The 21,062-nt window shown below is 39.5% G+C and overlaps 1 protein-coding gene across 2 annotated transcripts in view; it reads right to left on the minus strand.

Annotated features, from left to right (window-relative positions):
• Positions 1 to 5,252: 5,252 nt before the first annotated feature.
• Positions 5,253 to 21,062, minus strand: part of SMPX (small muscle protein X-linked) — a 40,302-nt gene continuing 24,492 nt past the window's right edge. For both annotated transcript variants that reach the window (XM_084306604.1, XM_084306608.1), the window contains exon 5: positions 5,253 to 6,198. The gene's annotated coding sequence lies outside the window, so the exon portion shown is untranslated. The remainder of the gene's footprint in view (positions 6,199 to 21,062) is intronic.

The raw sequence follows: 21,062 nt of genomic DNA on the forward strand, positions 1-21,062 counted from the left end.
GCTTCAGCATCCCACGTGGTGGGATGCCATACTACACTGGCAGCTGGCCTTGCTTGTTTGTTGCTTGTTTTTAGCCAGCAACATGAATGTAGCACATTTTTCACTTGCCTTGCTGGACAAGCAATGTAGGTGAAGCACTTTCTTCTCAAGGGCTAGAGACAAGCACGGATGTCCCATTTGTGTCACAACGACTATATGAATTCCATGCTATCTGAATTTTCTCAACCGTGTGGTATCATCCAGTGTCATTTCCCTGACCTCCAGCTCTCAGAGACAGAACAGTCAGCAGCATTTTATTGGAGAAAGAGCCAAAGCAGGGAAGTAAGACACGGCCTCATTTGGAGACATTAGTGCCTGAGTCATTGGGATGTCATTCAGGCGTGAGGACAGCCTGTGAAGGCTTTCAGATCACATGCATGCATGACATTTAGAAGAGGTGGGTGACCTCATGGGAGATTATCTGAGATCTAAACTGGCCATAGAAAGTGGCATTGGAGGCTTTCATTTATCCTCACTAACCTTCAGCAATAAAAAAGGAGGATGAGTGCACGGATGTGCATGCAGGAAGTATGTGAGAAGTGCTGAGAACATTGTGAAAGCCAGAGGACTGGTAAACCATACCCCAGCTCCAGTGACACATGGCTGTCATGGGAAGAGAGGAGAAGGGCACTATGTGTTTCACGGGGCAGAGCGTTTTATTTGAAACTTTTTTTCTTGTACATCTTCTACATGACTGTGCAGTAAAACAGTTAAAGTGTGCTGCTTTCCTGGTTTATGTGGGAAACCATGAGTTTGGAAATGCTTCCAGCCATAATTCTAGATATGGCCACCAGGTCAGGCCAACCTTGGGAGTAACAATGAGGCCAACCAGCAAAACTGAAAAACAGAGCATGAATTATCCATTCCCCCCAACTTCTTTCATTGCTCACCCTGTATCTCCAAATCAGCACCTCTTCAAACACCAGGATGTTGGTAGGGGGTAAGGAGCAATGTAGTTTCTCTGGGTTCAGTAATAGTAAAGATCCAAAGGGCCACAAGGTGTCTTCCTCTATTTATTCATCTATCATGTGTCAGGCCAGCAAATACCTTTCTCCAGAGTTCCTGCCCTACTCTGGAGTTGCTGCTGAACTACAAGTTAGAAAATGTGAACAGCAGGAAAGAAGTGGTATGGGATTTTGGTCACCCTGAAATCACTCTTGGTCCCCAGCCTATTTCTCTATGCAGAAACCTATACCTATGTCCTCTTCTGCCTCTCATCCACTGCTTTCTCAATCTCAATCTCTCCAAGTCCATCCTTCTTGTGAGTTCTCCGTCTGCACTTGATGAGTCCATCTGCTCATCAAGTCCAAACAAGTATGTGAATCCTGCTTAAACTCATCCCACGTGGTCAACACCAATGCTCTGAGAAGGACAGAAAAGGCTGTATTCTGCATCATTACAATGTCCAGTTCAACCATACGCTGACTTCTGCATTTCCACTCAGGTCAGGGCTTGCATTATTAGTCTCCTGATGGAAGGGAGATCTGTTAAGACCCATTCCAACCCTGTAAATGATCAGCTAAGAAAATTATAAGTATTAGATGAAAATGAAGAACTACTATATTGGATGAAGAATCCTCTCAATAGAAACTATTGCTGTACCTGTAAGAAAAAAAAAAAAAAAAAAAAAAAAAAAAACTACTAAGAACAACACATCTGTAAGTAACACAAAAGTAAAAGCAACTGTAGAAAAGTGCTCAGTTCTCCCAAGCTCCAGGTACATGTGATAGACAGTAGTCATTCATCCTCCAATGAAATCCCATGTAGATGCATTACAGTATGGTGGGTTTTACAGGGTAAATGATGGGATCCCACAGCAGCTCCACCCTCAGTGAAAGGGTTTAGATTGCTCCCAGATATGGGGCCACCTATAATAGATATTTCCAACATTGTTAAAGGCATGATGTTTTTGGACATTTATTTTATCTTAAATATATATATATGTGTATATATATATATAATCAGGTTTTGTCTTAAACTACTATTAAATTGAATTTCAGTTTCAATAAAAATACAGCAAAGGATTCAGTAACCTTTCCAGATAAAATCAAATGTAATTAATTACCAGATTTAACAACCACCAGCATGTATGAAATCCACCATTCAGGGCCAGAATATTGCCGCGTTGTTGTTACATTGCTGGGTATAAGACCTGCACTGTATCTTTGAAAACATCTACTTCATAATTACTGCATAGTAGCATAGTGGGAAGTGAGTATAACAACTGAACAGGCCTGTTTATTTTATAAATGACTTTAGTCTGCTTCCAAGGACTTGGAAAAGCTGAATTTTACCAGATTTAACTAATCTTACATCCAACCATTACTTTTTTGTCTCAATAAAACTATTGGAGTAAAGTAATGAACAAAGCTGCAGTACTTTTTGAGGGCTGAAAAACTGGCATTAGTGGGAGTTTCCTTCATAGTTATTAATGCGTCAGTAGTACTTGGCAGCTCATAAGGCAGTCCAAAATAAGGACTTTTTATTATTTATTTATTTATTTGCCGAGCACACCATTTAATCTGTTTCACCTATAAAGCTAAAACTCATTCAAATGAAATGTGCACACATTAGAGAAACCTGGATTTAGCCAGATGAGCAAAACAAATTTGTTTCAATATGTTGGCCCTAAAACTATTACCAAGAAAAATACAACTACTTTCCTTAGACAGCTCTCTCTGATCCCCTTCTCTCAACAACATCAATTTTTTATAATACAAAACGGCCAAAGTGCAGGATTTTTATTACATATTCCCATAAATAATTCACTGACAACATGGAACAAGAGATAAATGAAAGAGCCATCCTTACCATTGACGTGATCATACCGAGCACAGTCCCAGTAAGATGCCACTGAACTCAGTGACCTGTGTCTCAGGGCTTTGATTTTGGAAATTCACTCCACAAACACTGCTGCCTGTAGCTACAGATGTTTTACGGGTAGATCCCATTGTGAGAATATCCTCTCAGCATTTAGATGGGCCTCCCCATTTCTTTGGTTTGTCCAGGTATGGCCTTTACTTTTTCGTTAGTTGGTGCTTCTGCCTGGGAGTCAGCTCCCTGTCATGTACTCATAAATGGATGAGTAGAGCGGGGCCTTCCTTTTGCTACTAAATATAATAGCTTGTACCACCAGAGAAATACAAAACCATTCTATAATTCAAGAATGCATAAAGCAGAGCCTCCTGAGTTTTAAGGCAAGCAGCACTATTTGTCTTAGAAATACAGAAGCATTATAATCTTTTAATTGAAAATCATTAAACTAGAGTCATCACTTGAATTATATTCAAACTCATAAAAATTTTCCAGGTAGCAGTAATCACTACTTTTTCTCTACCTTTATCTTTACCTCCAAGTTAAATGTGTTTGGATTTTTCTGTGCAGATGATCAGAGGAACCATTAGAGCCCATTTTTGCTCAGTGACCAATGATTGAAAGTCTCTCCCATGATGTGCTGAGGTTGTGATGTCTCAGACTAAATCCTTTTCTGGAGGCACAGCAATAACTACTTCTGTTTTTCTAAGAGAACATATCTCCACCATGTTATTGAATAGTCTGTCAGAAAAATACATTTGATTAGATTAAAGAAGTCCCTCTTTCAAAATTTGTAAACAAACAAAAATTACAGTGTAGAGAACCAGGTAGGAAGTTAGCAAAGGAAACTCCTCCTCCATTGTACATGAACTGAGCTTAGTGATGCCAGGGCAATACTGTCCCTTTGATTTACTGCTATGCTAGCACCATGCAGAGAACAGAGCAGAGGGATGATGTTTAAATCTCATTGAGTATGTTAGAGGATTTCGGGTGGAGGGGAGTTTCTCTCTGTGATTCATTTATGATAAATGTCTATTTTGCTGCAGCCATTTCTCTATCTTCACTGTATAGGTGGTCATGTATCATTTCATTAGTGAGATGTCAGATAGCTCTTAGTGAGTTTGGTTCATACCCATGAAGGCTCATTTAAAATACAAATCAAGCTAAGAAGAAGTAGTCTTTGCCTCTGATTAACCCCTTGCTGCCATTAAGGTGTTTCAATGGTCACCAGTAGTACTACTCTGGAGGAATAATGGCAAAAAATATGAAATTGAAATATGGCAAAAGAACACGCTTCTGTGTCAGGGATGGATATTTTCTTTTACTTACTCATTCAGATGTGTTACACAGTAGTGTCTAAATCTTAACAGTTCTGTAGGTTTTACAGATCATCCTACAGGAAGATAGGCCATCCTCCACTAAGGCAATTATGAAACAGTACTTGTGCCGTTCCTGAGTAGAATGTGATTTCCCTTTCTCTGGTCTCTGACCAAATGTGATGTGGGACTAGCCTTTGAACCGTGGAGAGTGCCGGGCTAATGGGACATTTCCCACTCATCCTTGTGTACTGCACTACTAACATATGGAAGGAAACAATAGGCATCTACTAACCAAAGGACAATTCAGGGACAATGATAAGTAAAACCTTTTGTATGGGAAAGAAAATTCAGACTGGATTGACAGGACTAAACAGTTACTCATTTTATTTTATTTTATTTAATGGGGCTTCCCCATCGCTCCCAATTCTTCCCATGCTCTGCAATTTCAGTTATGAATGTTCCTAGTTGTGAAAGGAGAGGGAAAATGTGGCTTTACCTTCCTGCAGTTCTTTGAAGTATTTTTAAAGGAAGTAAGGCATAATAAAAGCTGAGTCCCTGACTCATCTCGCCTTCAACATGCTTTTGGCTCAAAGGATTGTGTTTTCTGCTCTTTTTATCACTTCCATATTGACAGGAACACTGCAGTCCAATATCAGTGACTAATAGTGCAGTGTGTGGGAAAATTGTTCATTTTTGATTGAATAGACATGTTAATCTCATCAGTATGTAAATGAAAGGTGTTCCTGAGGCATTCTGCCTCTTGACACTTTCACTTCAACCTGTCTTTTGGGGATGTTTGCCTCCAAGGAATGCATTTAGACTTATATAACTTAAAATATAAAAATATTGCCAGTCAATTTTTGTATTTGGTCATGTAGCAGACAAGAATTAAATGTATGTCATTGTTAGCAACATTCAACTTGAAACCTGTTTTCTAACCAGAATAATCTTCTTTATTTTAACTAAATAAACAAGAGCCAGGCAGAGTTTCAGAGCATGTAGAATATTTTCAATCAATGGTAGAAGAATATTATTACAAAACAGCTCCTCTCATCCCTTCACAGTAAACAACACAGGAGAGACCAAGGAGACACAGTGTATTAAATTTCTCTAACAATAAGATCTCATTTCCAAAAATAGAATCTGCATTGAACAGTCTTCATTTATGTACAGTTCCATATAAAACAAGTGTCAGGGACTATTCTTTATATGTTGGTGTGATCATACATGATTTTCACTTAGCATCAGTACTTCAATGTCCCCCTTTTATTTGTGCTTTTGAAGATAGTGATCCTTGAGCTTGCATTCGGGAACATGTTCCTTCAAGGCGGTTGACCTGTTTATTTGTATAAAGGTTGCAGGTTTTTTGTCAGCTAGTTCATGTCGTGTACCTTTATTGTACAATGTAAGGGTGAAGCATAAATACCAGAACATCAGCGCATTTTTAAATTCCCAGGAAAAAGAAATACTTCGGCTCTGCCATGAGAGAAGAGTTTAACTAAACTAACTATAAAGACCACCCCTTTTAATATTTTATCTTCCCATTACACAGGAGTCATGATTCTCATTCTAAAACCAGGAATACAAAACTGGAAATCAGACATTACATTCCTCACTCATTCTGCATTTTGTGAAATCATTTTTAAACTCTTTTTTTTTTTTCCATGTTGATTTTTTTCAAAAGGAAAGAAACCAAATTAATTGCAAATAATGATTTTTTTTTTTTTTAAAAAGTGTTTATTCCACTTTTGCTCAAACTTCTAATTACACTATTCCCTGTTCTCAGATTAAAATCATTCCTAAATATATACACATTCAGTATTAGTTACTGCGTTCTGTTTTATTTTATCATTACTTTTCTATATCAAACAAAATGGAGAAGAAGAAAGTGTTGACATAAATGTACAAAGAAGATGCTTCCTATGGGGTATTGCAGAGTTAGGAAGTTCATAGTCTTCATACAGATATATAAAACATTTCAGACGATCTCCATTCATTGGAATCTGTTCGGTTTCTCTTGTCAGACCTGTGTGACAAATACAAGACCAGAAATTAATAATTTATTGGGGAACTAACAGATGTTTTGAGAGAATGCAGAGAAGTACCCGTAAGTTGTGAGGGGGTGTACCAGCACCTGCAATTTTGCTTTCACTGAGTGTACTTGTTTACACCTGAGCTTGGGGAATACAGAGTGGGTGTGAAACAAATCGTTTTGATCCACTAGCTATTTCCACCCACTCTCCAAATCTCCATCTGATGAAACTTCATGACTTAAGAGCTCATGATCTCCTTACAGAGTTACGTTTTGTCCTCAGTACAGGGTATCTGCCACTCCTGCCCCATCCCATTGCCCTGCTGCCCCCAGCTGGCTGGTGGGCCATGGAGGACTTCTGAACTCCTCCAGCTCCAGCCCCAGCCCCAGCCATGCATCAACCCTGGGAGGCTCCTGCACTGCTTTTGCAAGTGCAAGCAGTAAATCCTGCAGCAAGGCACGGCAGGATTTAGGATTTAGTAGGGACATATCAGCCAGTTAGAAATCAAAGCAGTATTTACTTTTATCCGTGGCACATGCAAATATTTTAAGATGCATATAAATATATATATATATATTTTTTCAACTGCATTGATTATCCTCTTCCCTTGCTTTCTCTGTTCTGTCCATTTGACCCCTGAATGGTAGCAAGTCTCCTTTGTCTCCTTTCCAAACTGGACAGTCGCAGGGTTTTTCAACCTCTCTTCTGGAAATTATCTGTCCCTGTAACTACTTTTGTCACATCTTCAATCCTCCCCTCCTGCTTTAATTTCCAGGAGTTGCCAGCACTGAACACAGTATTCTGGATGTGGCAGCACAGTATTTTCTGTCCTAATTTTATATATCCTATCAGTGTTCATTTATTTACTTATGTGAAGCAACATAGAGGGGTGTTTAGCTGCTGTCTGGAGAATGAGCAATTTCCATTGACCTGTCTGCAGTGACTCTTCCCGATGTTGCCACAGCTAATTTGAAACCCAGCATAGGGTCTATTCCTGTTCTCTTTGAAGTTAAGAGGTATCAGTGGTTGCTGCTGATATCGGTGGTTCCAGATGGTTCAATACTGAGGAAAAGAGGTTTTGAAAGTAACTGTGAAAAGTTCAAGACATTACCTTTCATAGGGTATATGTTTAATTAAATAGGATGTAAATATTTGGGGTGAAAGATTATCTCTAATTTCTTATAAATTTTCTTGAACTCATGAGCCTGTATGCTCAGAAAGTAAAGAAAAAGTCATAGGGCAGTGAAAAATTACAACCTTCTATATTTGATGATGTGTTACATAAATTGGAGTTTTGCCACTCCTGAACATGCTGGGAGCTGTACACATTTGAAGAAATATTGGAGGGACATTCAAAAGGCTGGGACTGCTAAGCTTTGATAAGAAACACTTCACTGGAGAAAAGAGGTGCTCTTCAGAAGAACTCTTCATGGTTTATACAAACTCCTTGAAAGTGTTGGTGACTTTTGAATAAAGAAGTTAAAAGTTAATTAACTGGGCTTGAGAAAAGTGAGGGGGTGTCGATGTCCTAAGGAAGGAGGTCAAAAAACAACACAGTGCTACTGGCACACTCCTGCCATTAGCAATCAAACTTAATCATCTCTTAACCTGACTCAGTGAGGCAATGTGCTAGTCTGCTTCAGCTGAAATTTCCTTCCAATCAGGTAATTTTATGTACTTATTCTTCAGATCTCAAAACCAAAATCAAACCTTAGAGCTGTATTTGATGGCTCCCCGGGATATGCACGCACGTGTAATCCCGTCCTGTATAATTACCGCCTGCCTACACACGTTCTCCTTGCGTTTCAATCCAGTATTCTCTTTCTCTTTCAAACTGTGCCGTGCCTGTTCCTGAATATCACAAGGTGACTGTTTTGCAGTGGTGGGTGGATAAAACATTACTAGCTATGATTAAACACAAGTGCTCGAGCCTGGTCTCAGAATACAGGGTATCTATTAGCGCCGGTGTGCATAACGCAGTGGGCACCCAGAAGCATAATTGGGCATTCGGTGTCACAAGGGTTTCCTGATTCTTCCACCAAAATAGGCCAATGCCATGCTCTATCTCTAAATATATTGTGGGCAGGTTCATGGAGTGAATGACAGCTGTAACTCAACATTCTCTTTTATGGGGTTATGTAACATTTTTTACACCTTTCCAGCAGATTCATCGCCTCAGATGAAAAGGCTGTGTTTCATGCAGGTGTTAACCTGTAGAAGATGTGTGCCCTGCACAGAAGAGCACCATGCTCATCTTCCCCTACCTTACTTTCCAAGTAGTTTAGCTTTTCCTTATTTCCTGAGCTTGTAGCACCAACTGTTCTGTGCCATGCACACCCAGGCACCAAACCCCAGAGATCTTGGGTATGAAGAAAACAGAGCCAGATTTTCCTCATTGGTGCCCACTGACAGGACAGGATATAACAGGCACAAACTGAAATACAAGAAATTTAATATGGACAGGAAAATAAACTTTGTTTTGTTTTGTTTTGTTTTGTTTTCAACTGTAAGAGTGCTCAGGCACTGGAGTAGGTTGCCCTGAGAGGCTGGGTAGTCTTCACCCCTGGAGAAACCCAGCATCTGGGACACACCTTGGAGCAGCCTGCTGGAGCTGCCACGGCTCTGAGCAGGGGCTGCACTAGGTGATCTCTACCCTCAGCTGGTCTGTGAATTTGGGCAGAGCCTCTGCTGGTCCCAGGAGAACTTGTCCTCTGCTCGTGAGGGTCAGGATGGTTTTGTGGGCAAGGTGCAAGGTCCCTGTTTGCCCCTGCTTCTCTGTGGGCTTGCCAGTGCTAACAGACTGAAATAAAAATGTGTTAAGTGCCATATTACTGAGTGGGGTTAACAATACAAGTAAGCTGGCTACTTACTTAAATTACTTTTAGCCTCAGGCTCTATTACATCAAATACTCCCTTTTCCCTCCCCAGTTTTCAATCCTTTTTTTTTTTTTTTTTTTTTTCCTTTTCTCATGGCTCACAGACATTTGGCACCCAGCTCCTGCTGATCTCGATATCACTTAATACTTTTTTGACCTCAGGCCTTAAGGTTCCCAGCTGGCACAACATCCCATCCAGCTGAACAAGAACCTCTCTTCTTCCCCCTCCCATGGCACAGGACTCTCACTAGGCATTGGATCCCCTAAAAAGGTCTGATGTCTCTGGTCCTCTCAGTCACAACTAAGATATAGTGGCTCTCATCCAATGAAACCCAGTTTTCTTGGAGGCCATTCACCTGGAAGACTAATTAACAGAAGGAACAAAAAATACTACAGCCACCAGCACCTTGCCACTTGCCATCCAAATGCAGGACCAAACAAATTGTCATGATAAGCCTTGCCTCAGAGCTCAGGTGCTGAGGAAAATCAAGCCCACTGTTCTCAAATTTTGTATGAAGCACACTGCTGGCAAGCAGTGCTATTTTAACATCTGCTAATAATATTATCTTTCTCTCAGGTGTACTTCCCGCTCTCTGGTTGCTTATAATTGCTACCTGAACTCCCTTGGCAGTCAGTGGACCCTCTATTATCTCCCCGTGATGCTCCAATCCATTCAGACCTCCCTCTGGCCAGCTACAATTCTCTCTCTCCCAGCTCCCAAAGGTGTGTTATTTTTAGAGCTCAAACTCCTCCAGAGATCAATGGGAGTCTGTAAACTCAAAAATAGGTTGCTTATGGTACATTAATAATCCTCACAGTTATGTTCCCTGGTTATTCTTTCAGCCGCTGCAGCTTATCTACCAGTGCCTCTCTTGCCACTCCAATCAACCTTATTCTACTGAACAACACTCTGCCATTTAAAGAAAATAGGAAAGTATGTACTTGACGGCAAATGCAAGCTTAAATGTTGTCGTGATTAAGGACAGACTTAAGCACATGCTTTGGAGCTTTCTTAAATCATGGAAAGAGGCTTTTTTTCAGCCCTAGAGACTTTCTTCACTCCCATTTTGACAATCTGCAGGGCTCTGATTGCAGTTGATGAGATGCCAATGCTAGCTTCTGTGGCAAAAATGTTGGGTCCCAGCATTTTCCAACCACGGGAATATGTGCTACTATTTTTATGTAAGAAATCATTTAATTTATATGTTGTTCAACACAGATGCAACTTGATAACAAATATCTAAATAAATTAATGAATTTTAAAAGCTCATTTTTTTTCCCAAAGGCATAGTTTTTCATGTTGCATCTCTTTTTCTTTTTTTTCCCTGAAAATCTACCCAAACTACTTAACTCCAAACAGATAAAAGATTTCCTCTAAAAAAAAGCACCAGTAATTTCAAACTGTCGGTATTTTCTGCAACATGTTAGCTGAAAGTAGAAGAAATAAGAAATAAATCCAGATTTTGGCTATATCTCCATATATGCAATAAAATGACCATGTTCAGTGCTAATATTATGTAATTAAAGACTGAACATGAATCACCTGAAGGCTAAGTAAAATTTGTCTTTATCTGAACAGTTTCCAGCCCTATATGCTTAACCCTAAGATTCTGGTAATGCAGCTGGTTTTATAAGAAGTTCCCTTACAAAGGAGAAAACAGACATATACCATTAGCACTTCATAGAAAATCAGTGATTATAGCAAGTGCACAAAGGTTCAGTAAATGCCTCCCACTCAGCAAGCTTCCAAAGTGAACGACCACATGATGTTTACTCCTCACCAGAACCCATTTATAGATCTCTTACTCACCACTATCACAGTCATACATGCAATATTTAAGAAAAGACAGCAAGAAGTCTTCTATTTATTTGGGAGAGGATGGGGGGTTACAGTGGGAGAACTGGGTCTTTTCTTTAGAATATTATTTCAACAAGCAGCGAAACGTAATTTAAAACATATAAACTCTAAAGATTATAATAATCTGAAAGCATTCATTACGTACCCTGGGCTATACATACTGTCAATAAGCATGACTACTTGGAGAAAATTTTGCACAGGAAAATTTTGATTAAAAGGATCAAAAATGTCTCTTCAAAAGTGCAAGTGGGAAATGAAGGTAACAACTTCCTGGAGTTAGGAGACCCAGGAAAGGCTTTCATTCCCACAACTTTTAAGTGACATCTGGGCATTCCTGGTGAATAAGCACCCTGGGAATGAAAAGGGTATTCATTTCAGTAAGGTAAGAAGGGGACAGAGGTCATGAACTTTTATTAGTGTGGAGCAGACTTAGCCTAGAATTCCCAACACACCACTCTTCAGAAGGAAAATTTTGTGAAAAGAAGGTATATACACCAACATGCTTTCTCTGATTACTCTAGGGAATTTGGAATGTGAAATAAAGTTGGACTATCTTCTTTGACTCCCCAGTTCTATTTCTCAGCTGATAAAAGCCTTGTCCTTCCTGAGATAGTAACCTGAAGTGCCAAAGGATCTGCTTTAACTCAACTGCCCTCACTTCCCGTCAGTGGGCACCACTTGCAAAGATCATCTTCTCCTGTGCAACTGCTTCAATATTTATATCATGTCTGGGTCACTGTCCGTATGGACAGCGGAAGAAGCAATAGGAAGTCAAATGTGCTCCAGGTGAACATACTTGTACTGTGACGGGGCATCAGAAAGAGGGTTCAGGTTGCAAAGGGGGGGTTCATCATTTGAATCCCTCTCAGTGGTAGCTGGTCAACTAAATTAAAAAGTCTACTTTAAATTAAAACATGTTTTGCTTTCTTGCATGCTTTTTGCAAATTATTTCAATTATTTGTTAAGTTTCTGTCAGGATAAAAGTAGTGATCTCACGTATTTGAGCACCTCTCATACATCTCAAATATATTGTCTCTGATATGTATCTTTTCTTCATGTGGTCCTGGGCAACCAGCTCTAGCTGGCAGTGCTTGAGCAGGAGGGTCAGACCAGATGACCTTCAGAGATCCCTTCCAACCTCTGCCATGCTGACACTGTGTGATTCTGTGAAATACTGAAAACATTAAACAGTTTCTCCCTTTTTTCTTTATCTTACCTACAGTAAAATGAAATATATTGGAAGCAGCTAAAAAATAGAGATTCAGGTTACACACATACAAACAGAGTTTCAATACAAAGAGGGTCAGATTTTTTTTTTTTTTGAGATTTATCTGACAAAGAATGTTAGACACAAGTGTTGAAATATGAAAGTGTTTTTTTTTTTTGCTTGTTTTTGATAATGAGCTTTTCTTATCTTTGTCATTAAAAAAATCCTGAAAGCCATATGTGCTTTCTCACACGTGTTGTTCCTCCAATTAATTTACGTCTGTCTTCAGACAGTGTAGGATGGGCAGCCAAAGGCAATGTTGACCCTTTGTACTCTCTGTAGTTCAGTATGTACACAAGGAAGCTGTAGCAGAGTATTGTGTAAGACCACGTTCAGTCAATAACAATAGACCTTTTCATTTAGGACAACAGCAAAAATAATAAATAAATAAAAGCCAAGCAAAAGCATTCCACACATTATATCTTGTTACTTACACTGACACAAAGCTTAGTCAGCAAAGAAACTTGCAAAAGAGAGAAATTCAATGTGGTGGCTCTGAAGTGACAGCTATTGAATGGAGGTCATTCAGATCAATATGTTATGGCAGCAAATTTATCTCCTGCCAAGTAAGGAACAAATCTCTGACATTTTTGAAAGGTATAAATTGGGCACTTAGCCAACATAACACAATTAAGAAGAATGGCATTGCACTGACCTAATGGCTGCCATAACAGTTTAAGTGGTAAAAAAGACAGATTAGATAACAGTATGTGTTGGAAGCTCTTTGGAGGATTTTTGACTCAGCGCAGTTGTATTAAACTGTGCATGGTTTCCAAGCTGTTCCCTTAGTTATTTGGAGACTGCAACTACTTGGGCACAGTGGCTGTGTTATGCAAGTAGTTCACGGAGAGCTAATAAGCATGAACAAGAAACACAAAATCATAGACGTGAATATTTTTTTATGGTGAGGTTTGTGCATGGATTCCCGGTTTAAGTCAGATGAAGAAGCAGCTAGGCTTTTTTACCTCCTATACATCAGATATTTTTTAACTTTCTAAAGCAATCAAGTACTGTGTAAGCACAGAATCCTATCAGTTCCCTGAATGACCAATATTTTCAATGAGTTGTCAGTCAATTAATCATGTAACAAAGGTAAAATCCGTGATTTTAGTTGAATACTAAGGAATCTTTTATGCTATCTTAGTCATACAAAAGATGGATTGGTTGTTCTTTGGGAACAGTTCTTATTCAGAAGGAAACAATCCATTATGAATTTTTCAGGTGGAAAATTTGTTCCTCACTGATTCAGCTGCAGGCATCTCATATCAAGCAGACAACAGTGCAGCTGGCTCGCCCAGCGTGTAACATCTTGAAGTTTTCCTCAAGTTACTTTTTTTTTTTTTTTTTTTTCCTCAAGCCTTGATCCCTGCCATGGACTGGCGAGCCAAACTGAGATGGCAGCTCTTAGAGGGTCCAAGCCATGACAGCGTCCCACAAACTTGGAAACTGAGGTCCTTCCTCTGTCTAGGGACTTCAGTGCTCTTTCTTACATGTTGAGGTTCTGAATCACACAGAAATTCTGGGCTTATCCAGGTTTCTGGTATTTCCAAGCTCCCAGCCCAGCTGTGGATTTGCAGTAAGGAGCTGGGCAGCCCTCCAATCTGTAGGTGGAGCTAGAGCCCTCAGAGCTCCTTGGTTCTGTGTCCAAAGCAAGGAGCTTCAGGCCAGCCACCCCACACCTGGGAAGTGCGTCACATAGCAGGACATGCCCAAGAACAAAGACCGCTGAAGTCTTTGGGAAATATACAATTGAAATATTTGTATTTGCTATGATTCTTCATGGAGTTACACTGATTTTCCTTTCTCTTGATTATTAGAACCAAGATGCAAATGATGCACATATCATATGCAGTTCCTAAAAGGCCAAGGACCAGATTTCAGCCTTTCCAGGGAAAAAGAAAGAAATTCTTCCCATAACAAATGACTAGTACTAATTTAGAAGGTTTAGTGTTTGTATCATGTCACAAACATTATACTCTAGATCATGGAAATGTGCTCTGAACTTTTCTATCATTTACTCAGTTGTATCAGTAGTGGTTTTTTTGTTTTGTTTTGTTTTGTTTGTTTGTTTGTTTGTTTCTTTTTGTTTTTTTTTTTTTTTCTTTTGTTTGGGCAGCTCTTGGCTCAGATCAGAAAGCCACCTAAAGCAATACAACATGGGCTGCTAGTTATCATTATTTAAATGAAGTAGCACCTTACTGAACACATTTTTTAGCTTAATGATTCACAACAGCAAATTTGCTGCAATAAATATGTTGGTTTTCAGGATGAAAATCAACAGTTTCTTAAAATTGTGAAAGCATATCTTGAGGTTTATCATAGGGAAGCAGTTAATAGAAACTAACTTGATGAGGACTGATTATGCATAACATTTCAAAATGGTATTACAAAGAAAACATACAAGCTCTGATACAGTTTTTATTATTGTCATTTCTACCTCTGCTGTGACTTTCACTGGAACTACCTTTCATGTTCTCTCTGCACAGTTTATATGTCTGAAAAAAAAAAAAAAAAAAAAAAAAAAAAAAAAAAAACAGTGCTTGTAGCATCATGTTAAATTCATTTTTTTGCTTCAATTTTATGATTTTCATTAATGTTTACCCTCTGACATCTTTTAACCTAAAATGTCATCCCTATGAAAAGATTTTCAGACTCAATTTCAATTGCTTTGTAAGTCCATGAGGTCATTTATGATTTTTAATGGGAACCAAATACCGAGCTGTATATACTAAATACTTTGATTAACATTGTTGATGAGAAGCTGCAATAGCTCTTTGTACCTCTGTCAATGAGAACTGTGCTGCAGTACTCACTACCTTTGAAATTAATACCTTCAGAATGGAAAAATACAGCTTTTCCTTTGTGGCACTTTACTAAGACCTGTTAGGTTCATGCAAGTGTGCACCTATAATTACTATCCTTTGTAATTATTAATCAATATAGGGAGGAAATTGTTCTCTGAATGCATGTTAAGCTATTTTCATCCACCTATACCACCTCTGCTTTAAAAAAGCATTTGAGTTTTCTATGTAGGATCGCTCAAGGGCTTGTTCCCCTTTAAGGTATCATCCTGATTGCACGAGCAAGTATGTCCAAACAGCCTGTTAATGAAGCCATGTGACTTAAAGGGCTTAAGTAGTAAAAAATTTATAGCACTAAGATTAGAAAGGAATTTCCAGGGCAGTCTAGTTTTATTTTATTTTCATTCCCTGTAATAGCAATTTGGATTCTCAAGACAAAGCCTTACAGAGACAATAAAAGTTCAGGAATTATTTTTGTAGCAAATTTATCAGTAAGAAAGTAAAGGTCTAAGAACAGAACCCACAAAATACTTATTACCTCCTTTGAGGTGCTACAAAGCCTATTGATTTCTCCAGTGATAGCCAAAACCACTTATCAGCTTTCAGGCACAGGTGAAAAACAGACAGTGGAAAAGCACCTGGGTGGTGGTGCACCATGAAAATAAAAAGAAGTTGCTAGGTCCCGCTAAGAAATAATAAAATTAAAAAAAAAAAAAAAAAAAAAAGACTCATAACTGTGATGCCTTTGGATTGAAGATATACACAGGAGCCAGGCTAAGCACTATAAGGAATAAAATAATAATTGGCAAAGTATGTAAAAAGCAGCAATAAAAACCAACTACTAAAAGAAAAAGTCCGAAAAAGTGGTGCTATTTGAAACAACAGGACATCTTTTTTTGTGTGTGCTGAAAATGATGAAGGCTTTGTAAGGAGGCACTCATTGATGCAATATGAAATGCACCTACTGAGAGTTAATTACATGACTGGGGTTTCTCAACCAGGATGTGTCTCTGAAAGCAAAGCTTCCAGCTAGGAGAAAATGTATATGGTGGTGACTACTCTCACTGTACGGACTCCCTACAGTCAGCTCTTGGTCGCCCACCACAGAGATAACTGGGGGGAAATTCCTCACAGGTGTCTGCAGGTGAAGTACAGGAGGAGGAGGCAAGAACATAATGACTGATACTGTGCTATGCAAACTGGATTAACCACGGCCAAACTATTATAAAGCTAAAAAACAGAATTCACGGTTTTCAAAAGCAACTAATGATTAGGGGGGCATAGCCTTTGGGGAAGCAGCCTCATGAGATAACCCACCACAAGCACTACAGCTCTAAGGAGCCAACCTCTCTCATGGCCCACATAGGGCAGCACAAGCTGTGGGACCAAAGTCATTTTGCACTCCTCAAAACCTTGTCATCTGCTCTCATGGCATCCCTGCTCACGTTAGTCATAGCTTCACCCCTGAAAGTAAAGGGAGTGGTTGTCCCACTGAAGAAGGACATTTGGCAGCCTTGGAAATCCTCAGCCAGTAGTAGCTCTGGCATTTTGCAACTATCTTAATGGCCCTTGTTTGCACCAAACCCATAGTGTCATGGGCTTGAAGCCCCTACACGACAAATGCCAATTCCAGCACAGCTGAAAGCTCATGCTGCCCTTCTATTGACTTTGCCATGGAAAGTGTTGGAAGAACTTATACTCCTTTTCTTCAGGGTGGGCAGGAAGCTGGAAATCTAACAAAACAAAGCTTCTAGTGGAAAGCGCCTGATTTATTTTAAAAATATGTATATTCTGTCTCAGGAAATTGAAAATCCTCAGATGTTCTGTGCTTTTCTTTGAAAATTCAGGCCACCTAGTTATGTTGTTTATTTTTTTTTTAGAAAAATAAATTAAAAAAAAAATAAAATAAATTAAAAAAAAAAAAAAGGTTGATTTGAGGGGGCTGAAATTTTGAGAAAGGTGACTGTATTTTTACTGACATTTTTATGGTTTTATAATGACTGTTCCAGTTAAATCCTTTCAGTGGTTTTATCATAGTCAAACAGTGCAATAAAAGTTTTGTAGGGATGGGTTATCAGCCTCAAGAGTATGCTGTTTCATGCCATATGAACTCTGAACTGCAAAACTGTGCTGTATAGTTAAATGGTGAACAATGGTTTGAGGCACTTGCCTCAGACTTCTTTTATGCTTGCACTTCATTTGGTCCTAGCTCTCCAATCAAATATTTAAACTTTAAATTATACACAAAACTTTCTCGCTACTCTAAATGCAATGTATCACCCAGCAAAATGCTGCTGCTGGAAAGGTTCTCCGATTTTACACCTGAATGCTCATGGCATTTGTTATTGTCACACTGGCTGCCACTTAGTACCACATGTAAGCTGGCTGATTTTCTTCAGAGTGCATGCCCAGTGGTAAGGAACACTGCTTGGTATCTGCATGGTCTTCACATGCTGAGAAGGGTTATAAAATTAGTTGTATTTTTAAATACAAATTTGTAAGCAAGAGGTAATGTATTTTTATTTTGTGGGAGTGGTAGAATTGCAGGGGCAAAACTGTGGAAAGTGACAAAACTGGCATGCTGTGGATTGCCATAAAGTCCTCCAGCAGATCCCTTCACTAATGACGCTGTGGAGTTGGTGGCTTTTTCCTTTTCAAAAAAACCCTGAGAAAGTACTTAATAATAAGCACATATTAAAACAGTATTAAGTTGATAAATGACTCACACAAGCATCAGCTAATCAGTTAAGACTGAACACACAGCCTAATAGTGCTGATTTGTATTCAGAAATTAAGATATAGGTACCAAATTTTCTCTCATCTGCACTTCAAGTGTATAGTCAGGTCATTTATTTCAGAGAAATACTGGTATGTACACAAGGTGAATTTGCATTATTGCATTAGTTTCATAGCCACACAAAATTTTGCAGATATGAGATGGTCAGAGGAAAATTGTTTTAAGCTGTAGTCTTCAGATAATTCTATATAAGGCTGTACAGGATGTTAACTCATCTGCACCAGTGAACACATAAACACGCACCCTTAGCTTCCTGACTTTTCAGTTCCTACCACACTTTAACATTGTCTGAACATTTTTATTTCATTGTTCTTCAGGACTCACATTTCCTCCAGGATGCTAGTTCTGCCATTCATTTTTCATCACAGACACTTTCCATCTCTCATGGAACTTTAATGTTTGAGGGGAAAGGTCTAAGCATTAGACGTTAATTCATTAGGCTTTCAAAAGCCACGTTTGAACCTTTGCATGGCAGACTTTGCCTTTCATATGTCCCTGAAGAAAATGTGCACTTCATGCTGTTTTTAGAAAGCAACATTTCCAAGCAAACAAAAATGTTTTACAAAACGAAGTCTGATCATGTGTGTCCTGAGAGTAATTGAATTTTAGTGCCATTTGTACATACATAATTTGGGATTAAAGCTGTATGTATTTATATCATGACTGTTCATGAATTTCAAATTCCTAGGCAATGAAACTAGAAGCAAACAGCATCTTGGTGTACTGCAAACACAACCTTTCTTCCTTCAGTGAAGCGAAAGGGGAAAATGGCAAGAGAATTATTAGGTTGGATAATTACAGGAGAAAAAGCGGAGTTTGCTTGATTTGTTGTTTGAGAGTTGGCATGATCTGAAGCTGTTGAAGTTTATTTAAAATGCAATGAGCTTTTGTACTTTAGAGTATGCCAAGAGTCAAACTGGTCCAATATTTTCTGATGGAACATTTCTCCACTGGGAAAGGTTTATGCTTTGGAAGTGTAACTTTTTATGGAAACATCTTGCTTTCAGCAATTCTCTTGATGCAGCGTGGAACATTGAGCATGACTGGGCTGGGCAGTTTCTTATCGGCCCCCATGTTGGCTCTCCGGCAGCCTGCCAAGGTGCTGGCGCAACTCTTCGAGGTGGGCTTCCAAGGACCGACAACTTCTGGCGTGCCAGACTCCCAAACCCTAATTCCTGCTCAGCACTCCTACTGCCCAGAATTTGCTGGAGACAGTTTAGTCTTGCTAATCAGGGGAGAAATAGTCTCTTTTTCAAAATCTCTGGTTTAACCCCAGCTGTTCTTGTGTTTGTGGTCCTGCTGAGGGCAGGGCCCAGCTCTGCAGAATAACATAAAATTGGCATTTCCAAACTGGCCCCGCAACCCCCGCCTCATCTCTGCTTCTCGCTACATTGATTTACAGCTTCATTCAGATGTGTGATGCAAAACATTTAAATGCTGCTCTTCAAGATTATTCATTTTGACAGCTCCAAGCTCTGAAAAATTACAATGTATGCCCCATCTCCCCCAGACTGTGAGACTAGATCACCAGAGGTTAAAACCAGGGGTGGGTGGGGTGGGGCTCTGTTTGTTTAGTTTGCTTCTTGGTGATTCGGCCGCATGGGTTCACTTCTCTCTGTTTTCCTCTGCCACTGCGAGGGTCTTTGTAAACATCCCACAATGAATGGGTCATAAGCCAAGCCCCATTCAGATGCTAAGCAATACTGACACATGTAATAAAAATAAATAAATTAATTAATTTTAAAAAAAGCTTCTTCAGTCCAAAGTGATTTCCAGTACACAATAAAACACAATTGATGAAAACAACCACTTCGAGACATAGGGAGGGATAAGGAAACAGCAACTCAGATTTATTGGATATAATAATTAGCAGACTTAGAATACCAACTACTTGGCTGTTGACACATAACAATGAATATTTATTGTTATTATTTATGAAATAGGCTTCCTGAGCCATATTAGGACAGTATTTTGAAAGTATTTAGCCAGTTAAAGATGCAAAACCCCCACGAGTTAGACAATTCGCATGTTTTGGGGAAGACCATAAGGTACACCTAGCTGCTTCTTAGCTTGAACTGTTTTAGAAGTCTGCCCTCTAGTTGCCTATAAGAGTTACTGGTCACAATGCATTATTTACGTAACTGTTTTAACTGTGATTAACCTCTCACGAACAATGATTTCGTCTTCTCTACCAAAAATAAAATAAAACTAAAATTAAATTAAATTAAAATAAATTAATTTAAATTTAAGTTTAATTTAATTTAATGATAAACTAAAAATAAAAAATATCGCCAGCAATACATGGTGTAAAGCACCTCGATTCAGCATTAACCCTTTGGGCAATGTCTTGCACTATAATCATAACGTAGCACTGGTAAAAACACAACTTCATGTTTTGAAAAACAGCCTTTATTAATGACATAGCAAGCACAAACACAGAAACAACTGTCAGAAAAGAGCCTTTTGCATTTTAGCACTTCTGACTGCTGAAGGAGCAGCAGGGTATGCCTCTCATGTACATTACTACCGAGGAGGGTGGGAAATAGCATTTAACTTGTACTAATCCCCTTCCCAGAAGGACAGAGAGAGATGGCAAGAAATGCCCAGCTGCCTGTGTTGGTAAGCACAGAAAGCTCTCTGGCAGTTAAAAATCACCATAACAAAATAACAGCCCCGGAGTCAGTGCAGTGCCCAGCAGGGCTGTCAAAGAGCAGTCCTGCTGTCCTCTGGCCTGCAGCCTCAGCATGCTTGCCCAGCCAGGCCGCAGCAACAGATAGAGCTACAATGGAGTTGTTTCTGCAGGTGGATTGCTTTGTTTCCGAGGCAGACATCAGGGCAGCAAGCACTCTGCCAAGATCCAGGTTTATTTTAAAGGGATTTCACCAGCACTCAGACAGGTGAAACCTGGCATGGCCCAACACACTGCACCATGCTGCGCGACAACTAAATGGGAACATGTGCCCAGCAACGACAGGGCCAGACCTGTCAGCTAAAGCTCTTCCCAGTGGCCCTTCCTGAGGCACCAGGGCAGAGTGGCCTCAAATGGGAGGCTGGTGTGGAGCCATGTGTCTCGCCCTGTCAATGTGGCAATGCTGCAGGGCCAAGGATGGGGAACGCGGGGGTGTCAGGGCTGGGGCAAGGCAAGCACCACCACTTGTGAAGTAATACTCGTCACTGAGCTCTCTTTGATTGATTTTGTTGCTGTTAATGCAAGAGCAGCAAGTTGTTTGATCTTGGAGACACTGAGAAGGGGCTTCT

Source organism: Netta rufina, assembly GCF_964035555.1.
Source record: "Netta rufina genome assembly, chromosome: 1".
NCBI lineage: Eukaryota > Metazoa > Chordata > Aves > Anseriformes > Anatidae > Netta > Netta rufina.